Here is a 21,968-nt window from a genome sequence, read left to right on the forward strand (position 1 = left end):
GTAGGAGGACGGCAGGGAGGAGGTGCTTCTCTGGGGCTCTTAGTGTCTCCATTCTTCTGCTGTTCCACCCTTGAGCATGATAATTTGGACCTATTTCTTTTTTTTTTTTTTTTTTTTTTTTTTGAGACGGAGTCTCGCTGTGTCGCCCAGGCTGGAGTGCAGTGGCCGGATCTCAGCTCACTGCAAGCTCTGCCTCCCGGGTTTTTACACCATTCTCCTGCCTCAGCCTCCCGAGTAGCTGGGACTACAGGCGCCCTCCACCTCGCCCGGCTAGTTTTTTGTATTTTTTAGTAGAGACGGGGTTTCACCGTGTTAGCCAGGATGGTCTCGAACTCCTGACCTCGTGATCCGCCTGTCTCGGCCTCCCAAAGTGCTGGGATTACAGGCTTGAGCCACCGCGCCCGGCCCCTGGACCTATTTCTTAACCTCTTGGAACCTTAGTTCATATAGGTTTGGAATTTCTAGGTCAAGAGTGAATCCTAAAAACTCCTTCTCACCTCCTTTATTCACTGCTCTTTAGCTTGTTTGCTTGAGATAACACTGTTAATTACTATATTTCCATTCTGCTTAATTAACAATGTTTCTCAGTAGGAGGAGAATTGCTCCTAACAGAAACAATTATCTTATAGGTTATTGCAAAGGTCTAAGGAAGGTGGCAGAAGCTGGTTGTGACACTGTGGTGATGGGATCAACACTCCAGGTTTTGCTCCAAGTAAGTGATTCAGATTCTAACCAGGCTGGGTTTGCCAAAGAGCAGGTGGTAAGCCAGGCCAGTAAAGAAACTGTCCCTTCCGGAGGGTTGGGCTTCTGAAGCTCTCTTGTATTGAGAGCTCTTGAGTAATCACTGTTAATCAATACAATACTTTAGGATGCAATTAGGATTAATTAGCCCAGTGTTGCTAGCTGCCCTGCTACTTGGTCTGTCTCTTTGGGTGCCTCCTTATCTTGGCTCCTGCTTCCCCTGAAAAGGAAAATTTCCTTCCCTGTGTCCCCAGCCTGGGGTCTCCTCTCTTCTCTTCCTGTGCCAGTCCCCAACCCCCTCTCCACTTTACAACGTGGAGAGGGAGAGCCAGGAAGGGCCTTGACTTGACAGTGGGAAGAAAAGAAAGAACACAATCAAAACATGGTAGCAAACAAGAGAGCAGGTGAGAGAATGTGTGAAGGGTGGAGAATATTTTGGTTATCTTTCAAGAGAGAGCTGTGGCTGACAGAGCCACTTAGAAGGCATTTTGTCTGTTCTCCCAACCAGACAAATTGGAAGCTCTCCTGTTCGTTCCCTGGTCCTACAGTATGAAATAGCTTAAAGGTTTTTTGTGTTAATTAAAAGGTATGTCTATATTGCACATACTTCTATTTTTTGTGATGACAAAAACATTCCCCACAGCTCTGTAGGGAATGAGGGGGGCACGCTTATAACAGTGGGAAGGTTCCACAGTGGGGATCAGGAGACCTATCCCCATCTCAACCTGGGACCTGGAAGAATGGTCCAGGGCTCATGATAGATTTTCACTCAATATCCTGTGCTGCCTCTTCCAACTTGATTTTCACCCCAATATTAAATGAATGGGCTACCAGACTGGTATGCCCGCACATGCCCATTTCCTTCCTTTTCTTCTCTGCGTCTCTGCCTTTGTGTCCAGAAGGTGTTTTCCCTTTGTAAGTTTCTCTCCATTCTGCACATTATGAGTTTCAGCATTTCCGTTGCCTTAGAAAGTCTATCTTTGAGGTCTTGCACTGTTTCTCTTTCTACAGTGTCTCATAAACTCCCTTCTTGGATTCAGAACCACCCTTTCTTTCCCATTATCCTGTCAAACTGCTTCTTGCCATGGTCCAGGGGTAGGAGGATGGCAGGGAGGAGGTGCTTCTCTGGGGCTCTTAGTGTCTTAATTCTTCTGCTTTATCGGGGTTTCCTTTACCCAGAATTTTATTATGTAAAATGCTTCACTCAGACTTTGTTCTAATTATCCGATTTTTGGCATACTCTAGAAAGTCTTTTGATATTTTCCTTCCTCCGACTTATCTATTTTTATTCCATAGTTCTCTTTGGTTATCTCTTAGATTCACACTTTCCTGGTTTTAGCTTTTCAGATCCTTTGTCTTTCTCACTCGTTCTTAGGTCACCTTTTTTTAAATTTTCAAATATATTTTTTGTTCAGCAGAGGGCTCCCTTCCCATCCCTCTTGCAGCCCGGGCAGCTAGGATTTGAAGCTTGCCCCCTGCGTCTTTCTCTCCCGCCTTCTAGCCATCAGAAACACTAGATCACTTAAACTTGTAAACAATTCGGCCTCGCTTGTTTTGATTGCGCTAAACCTTCCGTCCTCAGCCGAGAACGCTCCAGCACCTCCGCGGATCGCTCATCTCTTGGCTGCCCTCCCACTGTTCCTGATGTTATTTTACTCCCCGTATCCCCTACTCGTTCTTCACAATTCTGTAGGGTGCGTATTACTAACCCCAGTTTACAGCTGAGGAAACTGAGGCTTGGAGAGGTTCGCTCAATATCGTACAGTTTGCAAGGTTAACCCTAATCGGCCAGTTCTGGCTTTCCAGCCCAGCCCAGCAGCCTAGCCTCCCTCTCTGCCACTGCAGGTTATAACGGCTCTCCCACGTTTTACACAAGGTCCCTTCCCCTTCAAATCCACAGGCAGGAAGATCGTTCCGAACTGATGGGGCTGGGGAATGTGGGAGTCCGGAGTGGGATTTGGGGGAGCTTCCTCAGGCCCGGAGTGTTGGGTTGGGCAGGTCCCGCCGATGGCCCGCGAAGATGTAACATTCGAGCTGGGGTGACCGAGCACTGCAAGGCGGGATGTGGCAAACGGCGGCAAATGCTCGGGGGCCTAGGTCTCGCCGCCGGAATGCCCGCCGGGGAAGGGGCTTCAGCCCACCCGGCTGGTAACCACACTCTGCAGGCCCTGGGCGGGAGTCGGCCGAGCGGCCGCGCCGCAGGGCGCCCCCTCGCGCTCCTCCGCGCGCCTCGAGGCTGGCGGGTGCAGCGCCCGCCGCGGCAGGCCCGCTCCAGCCCCCTCCTCTCTTTCGCTGCCGCTCCCCTCCTTCTCTCCTTTCGCTCGCAACTCCTCCCCCACCTCCCCCTCCCTCCTTCTGCTCCCGCGGTCTCCTCCTCCCTGCTCTCTCCGCGCGCCGGGTCGGGAGCTAGTTGGAGCGCGGGGGTTGGTGCCAGAGCCCAGCTCCGCCGAGCCGGGCGGGTCGGCAGCGCGTTCAGCGGCTGCTGGGAGCCCGAGTGCAGCTGGCGCGGGCCGGGGTCGGGACTGCACTGGAGCGCTGAGAGCTGGAGGCCTTTCCTGCGCGGCCGCCCTATTCCCAGACGGGCCGCCAGCTCTCCTGGTTCGCCCCCGACGCTCCGCGCCGCCCGGGAGTCGGGAGCCGCGGGGAATCGGGCACCTGCACCCGTCGCTGGGAGGTGAGTCCCGGGAGCCCCGGGCGCTTCCCCTGCGCGGGTTGGGGCTGCAACTTGCAAACTTCAGCAACTCGGGTGGGTATCGGGGTAGGGAGGTAGGGGTCTGGGCTCTGGCAAGTTGAAGCCAGGTAGGTGAGGCTGCGGGCGGGAGGACAGGGGGTCCCCTGGCTTCCGCGCCACCCGCTGCCACCTCGGCTTAAGAGCCCTTGGCGCTGCCGCGTTCCCGCCGCCCGCCAGCTCTGGGTCCCGGTTGCACTGGGCCCTGCCCGGGCTGTGGTCGGCGCATCGGGGCTGCAGCGGCGATGGGGACCCGGGACCCAGGCCTGGAGAAGGAGACGGACGAGTGAGGCTGAGGGACAGAGGGACAGAGGGACAGAGGTGAGGAGATGGAGGCTTAGGTAGGGCCGGCTAGTAAACAGCTCGGAGGGAGAGTGCGGGCGGCGAGGCGCGTGGGAACGCGTGGCCCGCCTGGAGTGTGAAATCTCCCGCTCAGGGACATCCCCGCTCCACCGCCGCCGCCTGCGGAGCCGCCGCCCGGATTCTTCCCAGACCCCACTCCAGGACACTGTTGCCCTGCGGAGCACGAACTCTGCCCGTCAGGCCCCAGGGGCAGTGGCTCAGGGCCCTGGGAGGGTGGAGAGGGGTGCGGCAGCTGGAAGCGGGGACGCGAGCGGCGATTTCCCGATTTATGTTTCTCATGGTAATTTGTCTTTGTGGTTGGGGCTGCCCATTCACTTTCCGCTCACGTCCTGCGGGAGATCCAGCGAGAAGGGAGGGAGCGGGGGGCGCTTGGGCACAGAGAGGGATGCAGACGGGAGAGGGGATCGGGGACCCGCGCGGGGCGGGAGCCGAGAGGGAAGTGGTCGCGGGACTGGAGGAGGAAGAAGGCGAGGCTCGAGAGGATCCGGCCCAACGGAGCCGACTCCTTTGCCCACCGCAAACTTTAAACAAGGAGGAGGACCACCTGCAGCGCCGTTCTTACCCCAAGCCCAGTCTTTGGGTCGTTCCGACTGCCCACCGCTCCAGGCGGGAGTGGGCCGCGAGTCTGGATGAGGAGAGAGGAGCGCTGGATTCTGCCCGCACCCCTGCGATCCTGCCCAGGCTTTCTGCAGAGGGGCGGGGTGGGAGCAGCTGGAGCCGGGAGAGCTGCCTACCCTGGGGTGCACTCCTTCCTGGCTAACGGAATTGGGACTGGGGGTTTGGAAGCTTGCGTATCTAGATCTCACCACGATCCTACCTTCTCTGGCCCTAGCCCCATCTTTTTCCTTCAGCCCCTAGTGAATCCTACCTCCTTCCACGTTTCTCAGGCACCGCGACCCACTTCGGCCGCGGGGCCTCTCTCCACAGCCCTCCCTGCCCGCTTGCTCCTCACTTCCCACTTCCGCTCATCTCTTTAAGCCTGTTCTCTTCTTGACAATCAGCAGTGGCCTCTCACCTTTTCTAAGCCGGGACAGATGACCTTGAGGAAGGGGCAAGAGGGGAACTTGAACCTTACAACTGGACCTCACAAGTTAGGAAAAGAGGGGCAGATTTAAAAACAGCTTGGAAAGAAATAGCCAGTACCTTGCCCCAAGTCTAGATTTTCAACGGAGGAGGAAATAAAATATAGGAGAGACGGGGGAACTTGCCACTTGGTCACTCATGGGGTGGTGAGAACTGTTCTGACCTTGGGGTGTGTGAGTAGACCATTCGCAAGGAAGGGCTGCCTCTGGCTGTGCTGTGTTGGGAAAGGTGAGTGTAGGTGAGTGTGGGTTTCCGGGGGTGCTCTTTTCTCCATGTGGACACCTATCACCACCAGTCTGAGAAGGAATGGCAGATCTTCCATCCCTTTTCTTTTTCCAAGCAGCCAATGCCAGAGCCTTCCTCCTCCAAAGCCAACAGTAGTGAACATAATCATCACTGTGGACATCCAACACTGTTTAAACCCCTATTGTGTGCAATGCACCATGCTAAATGCTGGTAGATAAAAAGAGGTACAGTGCTGAGCCCATGCCTAGAGAGGTTACTAAGTTCACCAGTTTGATCCTGAGACACTTGTCTACGTGTTTGGGGAGGGAGAACATGGAGAGGAAAATGCAGTGGCTGTACAGGCAGCAAGGTTCCTGATGACCCAAGGGTTTAGGAGAGGAAGGGTTAAAGAAAGCTTGATGACTCAGGTCAACCAGAGAGCTGAGCTTATTGACTCTGGCCTGAGATAGGACACCCACTAGCGAGGGGAAAAAGTTCCTTTACCACTTCTAGTGCCAGACTAGAAAACCAGAGAAGCCGAGAGGTCCAGCTCCAAACTATAGATTGCTACCTCCCCATTAGGACTGAGGAGCCCCAGAAACTTTCTTGTCTTAGGGTGAACTTCCTGGCTTGTTTGAAAGACCCTCCACTGGTCACTTCTTATTAAGACTCAAAGCTGGAAGAGGCCCTGGAGATTGTCCATGTCAGGAGAAGCACAAATTCAAATGCCTACAGAGGGCAGGCAGATCACAATGTGTTGATCAGGCAATTAGAGTGGCCCAGCTTATGGGCAATTGGGAGTTCAAAGCCAAACTGGCCAAGTGAAATGGTCTTAAGAAAATCAATTAACAGCCTTTAAGTAGCCTGACCCCTTATATCTATAGAGTAAGAAATTAAGATTCTAAGAAGTGAGCTCATCTGCCTTGAATGTACATGTTATCTTTTCTCCCTATACCTTGAGGATTGATTGAAATATCTCATGGCCTGGTTCTACCTCTGACCTGTTGGGCCCTTGGCTCACCCTCATTCTCAGGGCCCATTAAGATTCTTCTGTGAAATGATAAGTTCCTTGAGGGAGCCATCTTGTTTTACTCAAATCTGAGCACGTCGCATCCATCAATATTAGGTTCCACATGCAGAGCCAAGACTGGATTCAGATCTCCTGTCCCCCTTCCCACTGGGAATCCAGTGGGTGTAAACCAATTTTATTCTTTACAAAAAAGAGAAAATTCAACCATAACTTTTTGTTTCATCTAATGTAGCAATAGGGTTAGATGAGATAAGACTAGAAGCTCACATTGGATGTTTGCAGATTCCAAGGAACATCCAGAAAGCCCTGATCCCTGAGTGGGGATCTAAAAAGAGGAATGGGAACCATCATGGGGTTTATGGACATTTATGGATGGAGTACATATATTTGGGAAGAAGATGCTATTGGGTCCAATTATTTGAACACTGACCATGACACTCCTGTCCTTAGTCTTGGTTACCCTCTTATATCCAATGATCTGAGTTAGCAACTCATTACCAGTCAACCAGTTCACCACTTTCATTGATGACTGAGGTGGTAGAATAGACAGAGAGGACAAAAAGACAAGATCCCTGATTAGAAGTGCATGTCACCTTGTTATGTCTATTGCCTTAAAGAACCCAGAGCTGAGTTCTGGTGCCACATCACCTATACCCTGGCAGTAGACAGAAGTTTCCTATGATCTTCTAGTGTTGGCTTTGTCACTGCCTGGGTACAGGGTAGAAGAGACCATCAGTGGCAGTAAACTCCTGTATTCACTCACCTACTATGTGCCAGGCACTGTTCTAGGAGCTGTGGATACAACAGTAAACAACATATGCCTCTGATCTCCCAGGATGGGATAAATCAGCATGACTAAGAGTACACAATTATCAGCATTGCCTCAACATCTGTGGTGGAATTTACTGTGGTGTTTTTCCCCCTGTGGGTTTGTCTGGGAGACCTGACAGCTAATGTGGAGTTGTCCAAAGGACTTGGAGTCCAGGGTTTTGAGGGAGGGTCAGAGGGCTAGGATTCCATCACCTTAGCTGTTTCCTAGTTTCAAGTTCCCTCTCTGTGCCTCAGATTCCTCACTCATCAAAAGTAAACATGTACTTTGTACCTACGGTGTAGATAGAGGCAAAGCCAGGCTCCTGGAGATCTGGGCATCTGGAGCTCTGGGGATGACAAATGCTTGGAGGGAGTGTTATTTATACTTAAGCGTCTAAACCACAGTGGATTCTGGGGACCATCTTTTGCCTCATTCAGTCACCTTGATCACTAGCTTGTCTTCATTTCGTGTGTGTGTGTGTGTGTGTGTGCGCGCGCTGGAAATGGTTACTTCTAATGAATGAGTTTTCTTTACATTCAGATCTTTGCATTTGAGTTTAGCCATCACTAAGTTGGCCTTAAATTTATGACAACACTTAACTAACTTGGTCTTAAATGTATGGCAAGAGGCCAAAGCAAATGCCTTGACTAACGGAATTTCATTGAATTGACAGAATTGAGCCCTTCATTTATAGCATGTGTGGACAACACCTGGATTTTTCACTGGCATCGTACTATACTTTTGCAAATCCCCCTCTTTGTGACTTTTGGTTTGATGACATCTGCCTTAGCTGAGGAGATAATCCTCTAATGGGTAATCTGGAACAGGATCTTCGTGAATGCCATTCTCTTTCAGATGGATCTCCTGCAATACTTTCCTTCTGAAGAAATTTCCTTTATAACCAGCTTGAATGCTAGAAAATGGCAGGGAGAAGTTCCAGCTGAGAGTTGAGTTTTGAAAGGAAAGGGACAGGAGGGTGCTGAATGTTGTGTGGCTCTGCCATGCCACTTCCCTTCCCTTCTGTTTTAGTGAGCATGAGAGATGAAACCCAAACCTTGCATGATGGCCTCTCAGTCCTGATTTGAGTGGGAGACTCACCAGTGAGAAATTATTCGACTTGGTGGCTTCAAAGCGGAATAAAAAACGAAGATGGTTTTCTGTCCAATTTGCTGCTGGGCACAATAGAGAAAGCAGAAGGAGGGATCTCTGGGACAGGGACTGGGGTCAGGAGAGTTTAACCTTGAGCTCTTGTTGGCAGTTGGTCTGCTGATTCTCCTCCACTCTCTCTGACTTGAAATAGAGGGACAAGGATTCCATCGGGCTTTCCCTGAGTACACGAAAGCTTTAAAGGCAATGCTGTGTGTGCTGAATCCCTCCATGACACTGTCCTCATTGATCTGCATTTAATAAGGATGACTTAATCAGACTTACACGTGGAACTCGTTTGAATTTGAAGCCTTGTCGATATGATCAGAGTATCTTTGCATTCGAACCAGGAATGTCTCTGGCCAGCATCTTCTGTGATGGGAAAGGTTGGTATGTGAAGGATGGTTGGTGACCATCTGTCCTGCCAGTCCCCTGAGGATCAAATTCGAGGTTTCAGTTATGGAGCGGGGAGGCTGGGTTAGAAATGAGGGAGGCTTTTCTGCTTGAGCACCTCTGCTAAACCACTGGGTTCTTCATCTGTGAATGGGAGGTGTTCACAAGAATCCTAAAGCCCTTTCTGGCCCTCAAGTCAGTGGTTTTGAATGGCTATTACAGTTGCTTCTTGATTTTCCAGGAGTGGCTCATTGACTTTTCTGTGGATTCTTTGTGGGGAATGTGAGTCTCAGGCTAGTTTCTAGTTACCATCCAGCCCCCCTGTTGTTAACCCATCTGACCGACTGCCAGTCGCTGCATCTTCAGAGAATGCATTTTCCTGTTTGCCTCAGCCTGAGCCAAACATCATTTGGAAGGTAAATCTGCTGTATACTGAGGCATACATGTGCATATAAATATACATGTATATGTATATATACACACACATATAAATGTAGATGCAAGGCATTCCAAAGCTGTGTGTTACCGGTTGACCATCTGATTAACCGCAGTTCTATCCACAGTTCCGTTCCTTGCCGGCACTGATATGAGCCCGCCCTTGGAGGCAACTTTAGGGAAATGGCTTGCAGGGTAACAATTTAGATCCATCCCTATTTGCCAACCCCACTGGACTACCTGAGCCAAAACTCCCTCCCTACTGCCCTAGTCATCATCCCAAAGGCCCCCCAGGAGCCCCACTGTTAAGAATACAAAAGAGCTGCAGTTGACTCTTAATTATTCAGGGACGGATGGATCCAGTGTGTGAAGCACCCAACTCAGGCCTCTTCTTTCCCTTCTTTCAGTGCCTTGAGTAACTCTATATCTGTAGTGAGAAGCTGGGGGAGATCTTATCATTTAATACAAACTTTTGTTTCTAGCAGCCAGCTCCCTCTGCTTCTCTTCCCTCAAGGCGCCTGGGGGAAACTAGTAGCCCTCTCCGAGAGAGACCGCATCCACTCAAAGCAGACTGCTTTTAAGGTTTACACATTGCCCTGTTGGTTGGTGTGTATTTCTGCCCAAAAGCAGGACAGAAGAGGAAAATCCCACTAGCTCAGGCTGATGCAGGGTCAGGCTCCTGCAGATTTCCCCCTTTTGTAGAGCCTGGACTTTCAGTGTTTGGCGTCAGGGGTACCCTGGGTCCCATCAGGAGTCTAAGTATAGAGCAGTGTCCTCGTGGTAAAAGCTCCAAACAGGCAAGGTCTAAGGAGCACTTCTGTTAATGTCCCCAAGGCTGAGGGTAATGTTTCTGCATAGACCAGGTGCCTTGGGGCACCTGCTCCCTTTCAACAGCTCTCCACGTTCCAGAGTGAGACTTTCCTCACTTTCCTGCCTAGGCCCTGTCCAGAGAGAAGGCAGCTGTGAAGTGGGGTGAGCAGCCTCAAGTCTACCTCTGTATACAGGTAACAGTGGCTTGGTCCAGCTCAACAAGTAATTCACTGACTTCCGTAAAAATCACCTGCAGAGCTTTAAAAAATATATATTTGACAGCCCTATCCTAGACCTTAATTAAGAAAGAATTTCTGTGGGGGGAGCCTGGGCACTGGTATTTTTTTTGAGCTTCAAATAGGCAGCCATGGTTGAGAGCCACTGACCTAAATCTTCTTTTCTAGGCTCTACCTGGCCTCACGCCAATGGCATGCAGAACCTCTTAGCCCTCAACCCTTCTAAACAGCCAGGTCCTTTCTAATAGGCACCAGCTACAGCTCCTGGCATTCAGATCATAGCTACTGTTTGTGTTCTGAATTTAATGACTTTCTATTATAAGCTGATTGTGAGAGCTCCTGTCTGGTTACTTCTTTTTGGTCATTTTTTTCTTAAAAAGCATTTATAAAAGTAATGAATATTCATTTAACATTTTTGTGTGTTTCGTCTAGATAGGTATGTAACCAAATTGTGATTGTACTCTTTGTAACCAGCCTTTTCATTTAACAGCATATTGTGATAATTTCCCCCTTCCTAAGTATCCTACTAAGATGGGCTTTATAATGGCTGCCTGGTATTCCATCATGTGGATGCGCCATAATTTATTTAACAAACCCCCAAGGTCAGACATTTAAATTGTAAACCACTTTTCACTATTATAAACAATGCTGCAGTGAACATCCTTGCACATAAATCTTTGTGCCTATCAATGATTATTTCCTCAGAACAGATTTCTAGAAGTGGAATATTGATGCCTTTTCACATGGACCATTTAGACCATTTTTGACTGACTTCCTACAGCAATAAAAAGTTTCTGGGGCCGGGCGCGGGGGCTCAAGCCTGTAATCCCAGCACTTTGAGAGGCTGAGACGGGTGGATCACGAGGCCAGGAAATCGACACCATCCTGGCTAACACGGTGAAACCCCGTCTCTACTAAAAAATACAAAAAAAACTAGCCGGGCGAGGTGGCGGGCGACTGTAGTCCCAGCTACTCCCGAGGCTGAGGCAGGAGAATGGCGTGAACCTGGGAGGCGGAGCTTGCAGTGAGCTGAGATCCGGCCACTGCACTCCAGCTTGGGCGACAGAGCCAGACTCCGTCTCAAAAAAAAAAAAAAAAAAAAAAAAGTTTTTGGATTCAGAGTTTTAGAGACATTTTTCACTGCTCTCCTCTGAGACTTCGCGCTGACTGCTTCCCTCTCCCGGATTTGAGGTCAGCATCCCTTGACCTAGCCTTGGTCCGAGGCTCTGTCTCCAGATCAGTTCCACAGAATGCTGCCTCTCCCTTCGTAGGAACTCCTAGGCTCTCCTGCCCCCACCTCCAGCATCCTTGTTTCTCCTTTCACCTGCCCAGCCCTTTCATCGTCATACCTCCAGCCCCTGAACCGTAACACTCAGTGCCTTCCAGCTAGTGTTCTGTAAAAACAGCTGTGGTTTATAGAGCTGTTACTATACACCAGCCTGGTAAACTTTTTATGTGCATTATCTCTTTTAATCCTCAGGTGCCTTATGTACACATTAAAAAAATATTTATTAATTTATTTAAGACAGGATCTTACTCTGTCACCCAGGCCAGAGGGCAGTGGTGCAATCACAGCTCACTGCAGCCTCACCCTCCTCTGCTCATACCATCCTCCCATCTCAGCCTCCCTCCCGCGTAGCTGGGACCACATGCACACACCACCATACCTGACTGACTAACTTTTGTGTTTCATGTAGAGATGGGGTTTCTACCCAGGCTGGTCTCAGACTCCTGGGCTCAAGCGACCCACATCCCTTGGCCTCCCAAAATGCTGGAATTACAAGCATGAGCTACTGCGCCCAGCCCACATATTATTTTTATCTCCACTTTCCTCATAAGAAAACTGAAACCTTGAGAAATAAAATTATTTGCCTAAGGTCACACAGCTAATAAGTAGTAGAGCTGGGATTTAAACACAGAACCTACACATTTAATTACCACATACGCTTTTCTCAATCTTCTTGATGTTAACTCTTGGCTTGTTGTCAACAAGTTGTTCAGAAATGTTCCCTCAGCATCCCATGGACATATGCTGTGTCTTTCTCCAGTAGAAGAGGGGCATTTCTCAGTACAAACAGCAGGAGAGTTGGGATGCTGTTCATCAACGCTCCCCTTTCCTTTTTACTTCCTGGGTCATGTCCTCATCATCCCTTTATCCAGGTAACCCATGCTAGAAAACATTTCTTGCTCCTCACTGACCAGCTGCCAAGATTCCAGCATGCCTTGCAGCTGAGTAGGTCCAAGTTATGATGTATTCCTATTACAGCTTCTCCAGCCAGTTGGAAGAATTTGGGTGCTACTTTCCCAGTGTGGAATATAAGGCTGTCAGGGAGGCATGCTATAGTCATGACAGGGCATAGGCAGTTTGACTTCTACTGGAAACCAGATACTGCTTAAAGTGGAGAATTGGATGTATTCTTGCATTCTTGCCTCTGTAACATTGTCATGACTGAGAAGGTCAAGAATGGCAACTGAAACTATCCTGATTCAATTCTGACCATGATCCAGAATGAGGTGACAAGATATGATAGGATGATCAGATGAAAGTGACCACATGCGCCTGGTGTTTATAATAGCCAAGGAAAGAAACCATGTACCCGGAGACCTCCCTTAGACTATAGGAAGTCTGACTTGGGGAATTATGATCCTAGAATTAGGGATTTTAAAAGAGAAGACAGTTTGTGGAAGGTGAGATTCTGGAATATGAAGCTTCGCGTTTTTATCCATGACTTGGATGAAACTGGAGTAAGCAAAATCAAATCTGTTGACAAGGCCATGATAGGCAGCTCCAATAAAAGACAGAATAAAGATTCAAAAATGATCTCAACAAACTGGAATGCTGGGTTTCAACTAACAAAATGAAATCTAACAGCAGCAGATGGAAAGTTGCATTTAGATTGCAGAAATTAATTACTCAAGTTCATGAGAGGGTTGGGGACAGACCTGATTTGGTTGAGGTCCTGAGAAAAAGATCTGAGGGGTTCAACTGCACACAGGCTTCATCAGAGCTGGCAAGGTGATGGGGTGGCGCAGAACAACACCATCTTAAATGGAGCTAAGAGAAATGTGGGGTCCAGATTGGGTTCTTCCTGGTCATTCTGTGCTCATTTATGAATATGGATTTGAGAGGGGACCCTGCCCAACTCAGATGTGCTTCGTGGAGGGCATCTGGCATCAGGAGGAGGTTGGGAAGCCCAGCCGCAAAAGGTCTGGTGAAAGAAGCTCCTCTGCTAAGACAGGGAGAAAACGCTGAGGGTGACTGTGGTCAACCACAGAAGAAGCAGGGCTTCCTATGGAAGAACATACTCATCAGCCCGGGAGAACCAGAAGAGCCCAGAGTGAAAAGTACAGGAACCTAGGTTTTCTAGAATGAGCATCTTCCCAACCAGATGGACTCTAGTGAAGTAAGCTTCTGTTTCAGCACTGGCCAGCAGTTCTGCTGCCTGGCTTTTGCGGGACTCCTGCCCTGGGAACAGGTGATCATCCTACCAGTGTACCTCTATGTCTTTGCGGCTCTGAGGCTGGAACACCAATTCCTTTCCTGATCTCTTTAGAGCTGGGATTCTCAAAGTAAAGCCCCTGACCTGTGGCATTAGTGCCACTAGAACTTCTTAAGAATGCAACAATTCTTGGGCTGCACCCCAGACCCACTAAAAAGGTTCAGTCAACCTTTTGCTGGGCTGGGGCCTAGCAAAAAAACCTTTTTTTTTTCTTTTGAGATAATGGAGTCTCACTCACTCTGTCACCCAGGCTGGAGTGCAGTGGTGCAATTTCGGCTCACTGCAACCTCCGCCACCCAGTTTCAAATGATTCTCCTGCCTCAGCCTCCCAAGTAGCTGGGATTACAGGCCCCCACCACCATGCTTGGCTAATTTTTTTATTTTTAGTAGAGACGGGGTTTCACCATATTGACCAGGCTGGTCTTGAACTCCTGACCTCAAGTGAACCGCCCACCTCGGCCTCCCAAAGTGTTGGGATTACAGGTGTGAGCCACTGCGCCCAGCCAACCTGTGCTGTTAAAAACCCTGTTGCATGCTAAAGCTGGAGACACTGCTTTGGACCACGTTAGGTCATTCTTTCTGTTGCTGGATGCTTGTGGTGATTATTTGAAACTCACAACCTACAGCCCTTTACTAGGGAAGCATTGGAGAACCTTGGAATGAGTGTGGGTTTGAAAATGAGACAGATACTTGGCTTCAAACCCAGCATGGCTGCTTTTTGGTTGTGAGTTTTGTGTAAGTTCCTTTCCCTTTCTGAGCATCCTTTTCTTTTCTTTTTCTTTTTTTTTTTTTTAACTGTAAGATGAGGTAGGACTGTGTTTAAAGGAGGATTAAATGAGCTTATTTAATAATCCTGGGAAGTATAGTCAGCCTGTGTATCTGTGTAATCCATGTGAGGATTCAGCCAAACTTGGATTGAAAATATTTTTTAAAAATGCATCTGGGCCGGGCGCGGGGACTCACGCCTGCAATCCCAGCACTTTGGGAGGCTGAGGCGGGCGGATCACAAGGTTAGGATATCGAGACCATCCTGGCTAACAGTGAAACCCCGTCTCCACTAAAAATACAAAAAATTAGCCGGGCGTGGTGGTGGGCACCTGTAGTCCCAGCTACTCGGGAGGCTGAGGCAGGAGAATGGCGTGAACCCAGAAGGTGGAGCTTGCAGTGAGCTGAGATCATGCCACTGCACTCCAGCCTGGGCGACAGAGTGACTATGTCTCAAAAAAAAATAAAATAAAATAAAATAAAACAATATAATATAATATAAAATAAATGTATCTGAGGCTGAGCACAGTGGCTCACACTGGTAAACCCAGTGTTTTGGGAGGCTGAAGCCAGAGAATCACTTGAGGCCAGGATTATGAGACTAGCCAGAACAATAGCAAGGCTCTCCCTATCTCTCCAAAAAAAAAAAAAAAAAAGGTTTTTTTAAAATTAGCCAGGTATGGTGTTATGCACCTGTAGTCCTGGCTACTTGGGAGGCTGAGGCAGGAGGATTGCTTGAGCCCAGGAGCTCAAGGCTGCAATGAACTACGATAGCATCACTGCACTCTAGCCTAGGTGACAGAAGGAGATCCTGTCTCTAAAAAATAAAAATTAAATTAAATTAAATTTTTAAATGTATCTATACTAAACATGTACAGAGACTTTTTTCTTGTAATTATTCCCTAAACAATACAATATAACAACTGTTTACATAGTACTTACGTTGTATTAGGTGTTATAGGTAATCAAGTGATGATTTAAGGTATACAGGAGGATGTGTGTAGTTATAGGCAAACACTACACCATTTTATGTAAGGAACTTGAACATTTGTGCATTTGAGAATTTGCAGGAGGTCCTGGGACTGATCCCCCAGATATACTTAGGGATCACTGCGTCTTCTTACCGGCATCACAGTTGCCTCTCCTGCAGAATACTGTCTTCCCGGTGAGTTCTCCCTGAGCCCCTCAAAGAGAGGTCTGAGTGTAAGTTCCTCTGTGTCCCCTCACAGCACACACCAGTGTGGGGCTCCCTCAAGTTAGGGATCAATTAAGGCTTGGGCTGCCAGCTCCGTCACTCCCTGGACAGTGGAGAGTCAGGGCAGCTTTCCTTCCCACCCCTCATCCTCCTGGGACCCCTATTCTGTGAGCATGAGCAGGTTCATCCCTCCAGTGGACCTGTGTCTCACCAAACCTGATCTTCTGAGACCCATGAGTCAGCACACAGTTTAATCTGCTGAAGCCATGGATGGACAGTCTTGAGGCCCAGACATCGCATGGTGGCCTCTAACTTTAAATAGGTAAGAATCTCGAGTTGCTGGTGTCAAGCCAGGCTGGGAATGTGAGTGGACCCTCTTTGGAGCTACAAGTTGCCTGAGTCTTTGGCACAAGTCTCTACTGAGTGGTCAGCAGGTGGAGTCTTGAGTTTCTCAGAGACAGAGAGCTCAGGTCCCCACGAGATAGCGCATTTGATGTTTTGGGCGACACTGCCCAATAGCATTCTTTTATTTCTCTGAAGTCTGTTTCTCTCCCTGTGGGTTCCATCACTTCTTGGTGTGGATGGCTGTTCGTCCCTCGTCTATGCCACAGCTCTTCAAACATTGGAAGCTGGTGAGCCTCCCACCTCTTCCTCACTTCAGCAGTCCTCCTCTGGCTTGTCTCTTCATCTCTGGGCATAGGACTTTGAAGATCTCCCACTTCTCTCCAGTTGAGGTCACCAGGTACCAAAGGTGGCCCTCCAGGTGAGGCCTGACCAGCATATCCATATCAACTCAGCTAGTGCACCTTCTGTTAACATAACCTCAACTCTGATCTGGCTGTCTTTAGCAGCCACACAGCACTGCTGATTTCTACTGAGCTTACAGCCAACCAGCACCCCAGAGTCTCTTTAACATAATGTACTCAGCCGCATCTTCCCAATTTTACCTTTGTGTTTGAATTAGTTTTCTAGGGCAGCTGTAACAAAACACCCCACACTGAGGGGCTTAAACAACAGAAACTATTGTCTTACAGTCCAGGAGGCCAGAAGTCTGAGATCAAGGTGTGGGCAGAGCTCCTTCTGAGGGATATGACAGCAGATCTGCTCCGTGCTTCCCTCCTGGCTTCCGGTGGTTTGCTGGCATTCTTTGGTGTTTCTTATTTTATAGAAGCATCAATATAATTTCTGCCTTCATCTTTGCAACATGTTCTCCCTGTGTGCATGTGTGTCACCAGATTATCCCTTTTTATAAGGACTCCAGTCATAGTGGGTTGGGATCCACTCTCACTGGACTTCATCTAACTACATCTGCAACAATCCTATTTCCAAATAAGGCAATAATCCGACATACCGGGGGTTAAAACTTCAACCTGTGAGCTTTTTGGGGGGACACAATTCATCCTACAACAGTGCTGTACCTTTTTGACCTCCTGTTTGGGACTTTACATTTTTCCCTAATTTATCTTATCTTGAAATAATCTCTCCACCTGACGAAGATATTTCGGATCCTGCCTCTGTCATCCAATGTATCTGCTGCTGCTGTCAACTTCAAGTGCTTCTTGTACATTGATCCAAGGATTTGCTAAGAGGTTGAATGGGGTGGTGTGTGTGGGAGCTCTGCAGCATGACCCCTAGACACTTCCCTCCAGGTGGCTGGGATCCATTGCTAAGCCCCCTTGGGGTACAACCAGCTGTATGTCCCACTAATGCTACTGCCTTCCAGCTTCCTCTCTAGCTTATACACAACGATTTCATGAAGAGCTTGTCAGATGTCTCATTTAAGATCTGGTTGATGAGCAAACTCCATTTCCCTTGTCTACCACCATGGTGACCCTGTCAGTGGAGGAGATGTGCTTTGCCTGACAGGACTTTTCTACCAAACACACACTGTCTGCTGGTGATCTCAGCTGTCCTTCTTTTTTTTTTTTTTTTTTTTGGGACGGAGTCTCACTCTGTCGCCCAGGCTGGAGTGCAGTGGCCGGATCTCAGCTCACTGCAAGTTCCGCCTCCTGGGTTTACGCCATTCTCCTGCCTCAGCCTCCCGAATAGCTGGGACTACAGGCGCCCGCCACCTCGCCCGGCTAGTTTTTGTATTTTTTTTAGTAGCGACAGGGTTTCACTATGTTAGCCAGGATGGTCTCGATCTCCTGACCTCGTGATCCGCCCGCCTCGGCCTCCCAGAGTAGCTGTCCTTCTTAAATGTCTACTAGCCTTCGTTTAGAGTCTCTGCAGGAGGCACATTGAGTTGACCTCTGTGGTTTGCAAAACCCACCTCAGACCCCTTTGTGGAAGTGAAGACTGACTGCATGGTCCACTGGAGGCCTCCCAGCCGCCCTAGTGCTTGCCAGGATCCTATCATGATTCCTATGAGATCAGGAATCTACAGCTGTTCTGAGCCTCATTTGCATGTTCCCTGTTCGCTGAATGTGTGTCCCGGCCAAGTGGCTTGAACACATTCAGAGCAGCTGGAGTTTCTGCGGGCCTCTCACCAGCCTCCAGCTTGGCCCTCCTGTGCCCAAAGCTCCTCTCACCATTTCCTTCCTGTGGAATACCGCACCCTGATGGGGGAGACAGAAGCCAAGCTGGAGACAGCTGTAGGACGTGCCAGAGAAGCCTCCCAGATTGATGAGCAGCAGCCTCGTTCCCCTTCAGCATCCTTTACCCTCCAGCTCCCCTCTTCCCTGAAGCCCTTCCCTCTCTCCTTCCTATTCTGGCTCTTTGACTCCGTGGGGAAAGCACATAAGTGAAGATGGTGTGTGCCTCCAGACGCTGGACGGGGGGCATGAATCTGGCTAGATTGGGAGCAGGGAGAAGAGCTAGATGTGAGGGCCTCAGACACTCTGCTGAGGAGTGGGGCTTGGAAGGCAGCTTGGGGTGGGAGGAAAAGCCGGGAGCCACACAGAGCTGGGTCGAACATCTACTTTGCCACTTACTATTAGAGTGGACTTTGGGCAAATTATTTCTCCTCTCTAAGGCTCAGTTTCCTCATATGTAAAATGGCCATCATACCTACTTCAGAGGGTTGTTATGGGAATTGAACGACACAAGTTCCTTTCTGTATAGCGGGTCACCTGGTAAAGCACCTGGGACCTCAAGGTACCAAGCGAACCAGGCCTTTTGCAGAGTGGACTAGCGAGCTGGAGCCCAGGACTCAGCAGTTTGCAGAAGGGGACGGGTGTTGTGAGGATTTCCTGGTTTCCTGAGAGCTTACACTGTAGCAGCCTGTTTTAAAAGCTGTATATGTTTTAGCTCATGAAATTCCTCACAGCACCCCCATTTTGGAGTGACTGAGCCAGGCTGAGATAGGAAGGTATTAGATAACTAGTAAGCCAATCCCAGTCTTCCTAGCCATGTGGGCCAGTGCCTCCCAACTCTCTCCTGTGTCTGACCAGTGTGTTCTTTTCATTCCCGCTTTTCCTTCATCCATTGCATTGCCTCCATCCCTGGCTCCATTCTGCAGGACCCTGCATTGAAAACAGTCCTTACACTGTCTCCTCCTCATGGTTGAGTTGGGGGCAGGAGGGGACTCAAGGCTCTGTCCATCTCTAAGGACACCTCTCCAGGCACCTTCTGTGAAGCCCTAGTCACAGCCAGATCTGTTCTCTCCACTCCCTCCATCAATCTGTAGAAAAAAGGATGTCATCAGTTAGACTACAGCTGATGGAAGGCAATTCTGGCATGGCCTGGCTGGAGAGCTTTAGGACTGGGGTGGAGGGGTAAAGGACGAAGGTGGGGGAAAGGTGGTGTGGGTCCCTTTCTTGCCTCCTGCAGCCCTGAACCTCTGGATGCTTGATGAGAGGAGGTGAGGTGCTTCTCTATTCAAGATGGCTGCACACCTAATTAACCTGTGGCTTTAATGACACTTCGCAGCCCAATCCTGCTGGGAGGGAAGATTGTTCAGAGATTGTCGCACTGGGCTAAGTGTCTGCAGCAGTTTCCACTTCAGGAAAGCCTCTCCTTGAAAGGGTAGGACCGGTGAGGATGGCTTCACACAGACCTGGGGTCTAGGTGGGGCAGAGAAGGAGGGGCCATGCCTATGGCTTTGCCCTGGTCATCTGCTGGGGAAATCTCCCTAACCTAGGATGAATCTTGGCCTGGTTCGGTGCTTGGCCTCCTCCAGGGGCACAGAGGAAAATGGTGGTGGGGGTTGGGGGAACATGGGGGAGAAGGCATAAGAAGGCTTAGGGGTGGTTGAAAGCCTTCAGCTCCAGGGATTCTGATGGGATCTGCATCGTATTCTCAAATAACAACTTCCATGTGTAAGGACTTACTACGGGCCAGTCTCTCACTGAAGTCCTCATGAAGGCCTCCGAGGGAGAGATGAGCCCCGGTTTACACACGAGGAAAAGACCTCAGAGAGGTTAAGAAACTTGCCTCACATCTCACAACTGTATAGAGGTAGAGGCAGGATTTGAACCTAGGCCACAGTGAAGCCAAAGCGTGTTCTTGCTACCTGACACTGGGCCTCTCCTGTGGCTCCTGCGGGGCACAGTGCCAGACAGAGCCCAGGAAATGCATGTGGTGTTGGAGGGAGATTGGAAACCAGGAGGGTCAAGCAATTCGAGGAGGCAGAGTTTCACTGCAGGGATGTTGTTCAGAAGCCCTGTCTTTGCTGGGAGGCCCAGATGGGGTTTCTGGCTCATTCTCTATTCTGGAGAGGTGATGGGAAGCCACTCTACCCTTCAGCACAGGAAGTGCTTTCTCAGCCAGCATTGCCCTGGCCTCCTCCTCTCTCTAGCCCCGTACTGGTTCCCAGGCTGTCCCTCTCCTGTGGCCTCTCTGGGGTAGCAGCCTTAGTGCCTGTTCCTCTGTCAGGAGCATGTGTCCTGGGCTCTGTTTCTGAGCTTCCAGGATGCAGGCATTAACCTTGGGTTGCAGACTCTGTGCATGAGTATGCTGGGCAGGGCTTCATTTCACAGAGGCCCAGGGGCAGAGTCTTTTGTCCTGGGGAAACCCCACCTTCCAGCTGGGCCTGAATTCGGGATTCCCCCCTTCTTGGGCAAAACCCCAGATTCCGTCTCAGATCTTTCCATATGCACAGGGAATATGGGTAAATCGAGGCCTGGGATGAGCCCTGGCTACCCCACAGTCTCCCACACTGAACTGCACAGTCCTGACCTGGTTCAGGTGTGACACAGAGGCTGAATGGGGTGACCATGTCTTGGATGCTCGATGTGACAGGCATTCTGTTTTCTAAACACAGGCTACCTAATCCCCAGGGGGCCATCCCAAGAGCTGTTCCTTCATCTCATGAATGGGGAAACCGAGGCTCTGGTAGCTAAGTCACCAACCCCAAGACACACTCTTTCCATTCCTTTGCTGCTCTGATGGAGGTGGGAGAGTGAGGGTCGTGAGATGGCAGCTTTGGAAGGGGCTTCACTGTTACATGAGAGGAGGGGCTTGCTGTACATCTCCTGTACTTCCATGTGCTCAAGAATGGCCTTTGGGCCTGTGCATTTGAGAATAGGCTCCCAGGACGGGTTGTCTGCCCCCATCTTCACAGGAGTGTCCTGGCCTCAGTGACAGAGCCCATGACTGTCGGTCCACATGTTCAGCCCGATTCACACCTGCTATTTGCTGTAGAGGTTTGGGGTGGTGGGTCCCAGATAATTCACCTTCACCTGCTCTGGGCTAAATGATGATGATATTGAGAGAAACCCCCCTTTTTTTTTGAGATGGAGACTCATTCTGTCACCAGGATGGAGTGCAGTGGTGTGATCTCAGGTCACTGCAACCTTCACCTCCCGGGTTCAAGCGATCCTCCAGCCTCAGCCTCCCGAGTAGCTGGGACTAGAGGCACGTGCCACCATGCCCAGCTAAGTTTTTGTATTTTTAGTAGAGATGGGGTTTCACCATGTTGGCCAGGATGGTCTCCATCTCTTGACCTCTTGATCTGCCTGCCTCAGCCTCCCAAAGTGCTGGGATTGTAGGCGTGAGCCACCACGTCCAGCTGAAACCATTTTTTAATGGACCACTTCACTGTTGTTGAAGGACACCTGCATCCTCATTTACTTCTCCCAGAAGCCACAACTTCCCTTTCCTGAACTCCATGCCAGACACTGTTCTAATGCCTTCTGTGCATTGCCTCACTTAATTCTTACAATTACTAAGTTCTGAGTTTGGTACTGTTATACCCATTTTAGAGGTGAAGAAATTCTCCAGAAAGGGTATGACCAAGGTCATACATCTACTAAGAGGCAATTTTAAACCTTTGTCTTCCAATTCCAAATTCCATGGTCTGTCCCGTCCTACCACATGGCCTCTGCTATTGGTGTGAACATGCTGGGGGATTATGGGGTGTCAGGCCCTGGCCCTGAGCCGTGGGGTTCCAAACCTCCCGAAGGCACTCCCCACCTCTCACCCATCCAGAGCCAGCCACCTCCCGTCCTCCAGGCCCCACCATCAAAGAGGGACTCAGTTCACCCAGCGGGGAGCTTGGGCGTCAGCATATGTTTTAGGGCTCCCGCGTGAATCAGGCACCTTTTCCTGCCTTTGCCTTCAGCGCCT

General features: G+C 49.7%; 1 protein-coding gene across 8 annotated transcripts in view; it reads left to right on the forward strand.

Annotated features, from left to right (window-relative positions):
• The first annotated feature begins 3,149 nt into the window (after positions 1-3,149).
• Positions 3,150-21,968, forward strand: part of SEMA5B (semaphorin 5B) — a 120,730-nt gene continuing 101,911 nt past the window's right edge. For all 8 annotated transcript variants that reach the window (XM_065539132.2, XM_074033298.1, XM_074033299.1 and 5 more), the window contains exon 1: positions 3,150-3,415. The gene's annotated coding sequence lies outside the window, so the exon portion shown is untranslated. The remainder of the gene's footprint in view (positions 3,416-21,968) is intronic.

This window comes from Macaca fascicularis, chromosome 2 (assembly GCF_037993035.2).
Source record: "Macaca fascicularis isolate 582-1 chromosome 2, T2T-MFA8v1.1".
Taxonomy (NCBI): domain Eukaryota; kingdom Metazoa; phylum Chordata; class Mammalia; order Primates; family Cercopithecidae; genus Macaca; species Macaca fascicularis.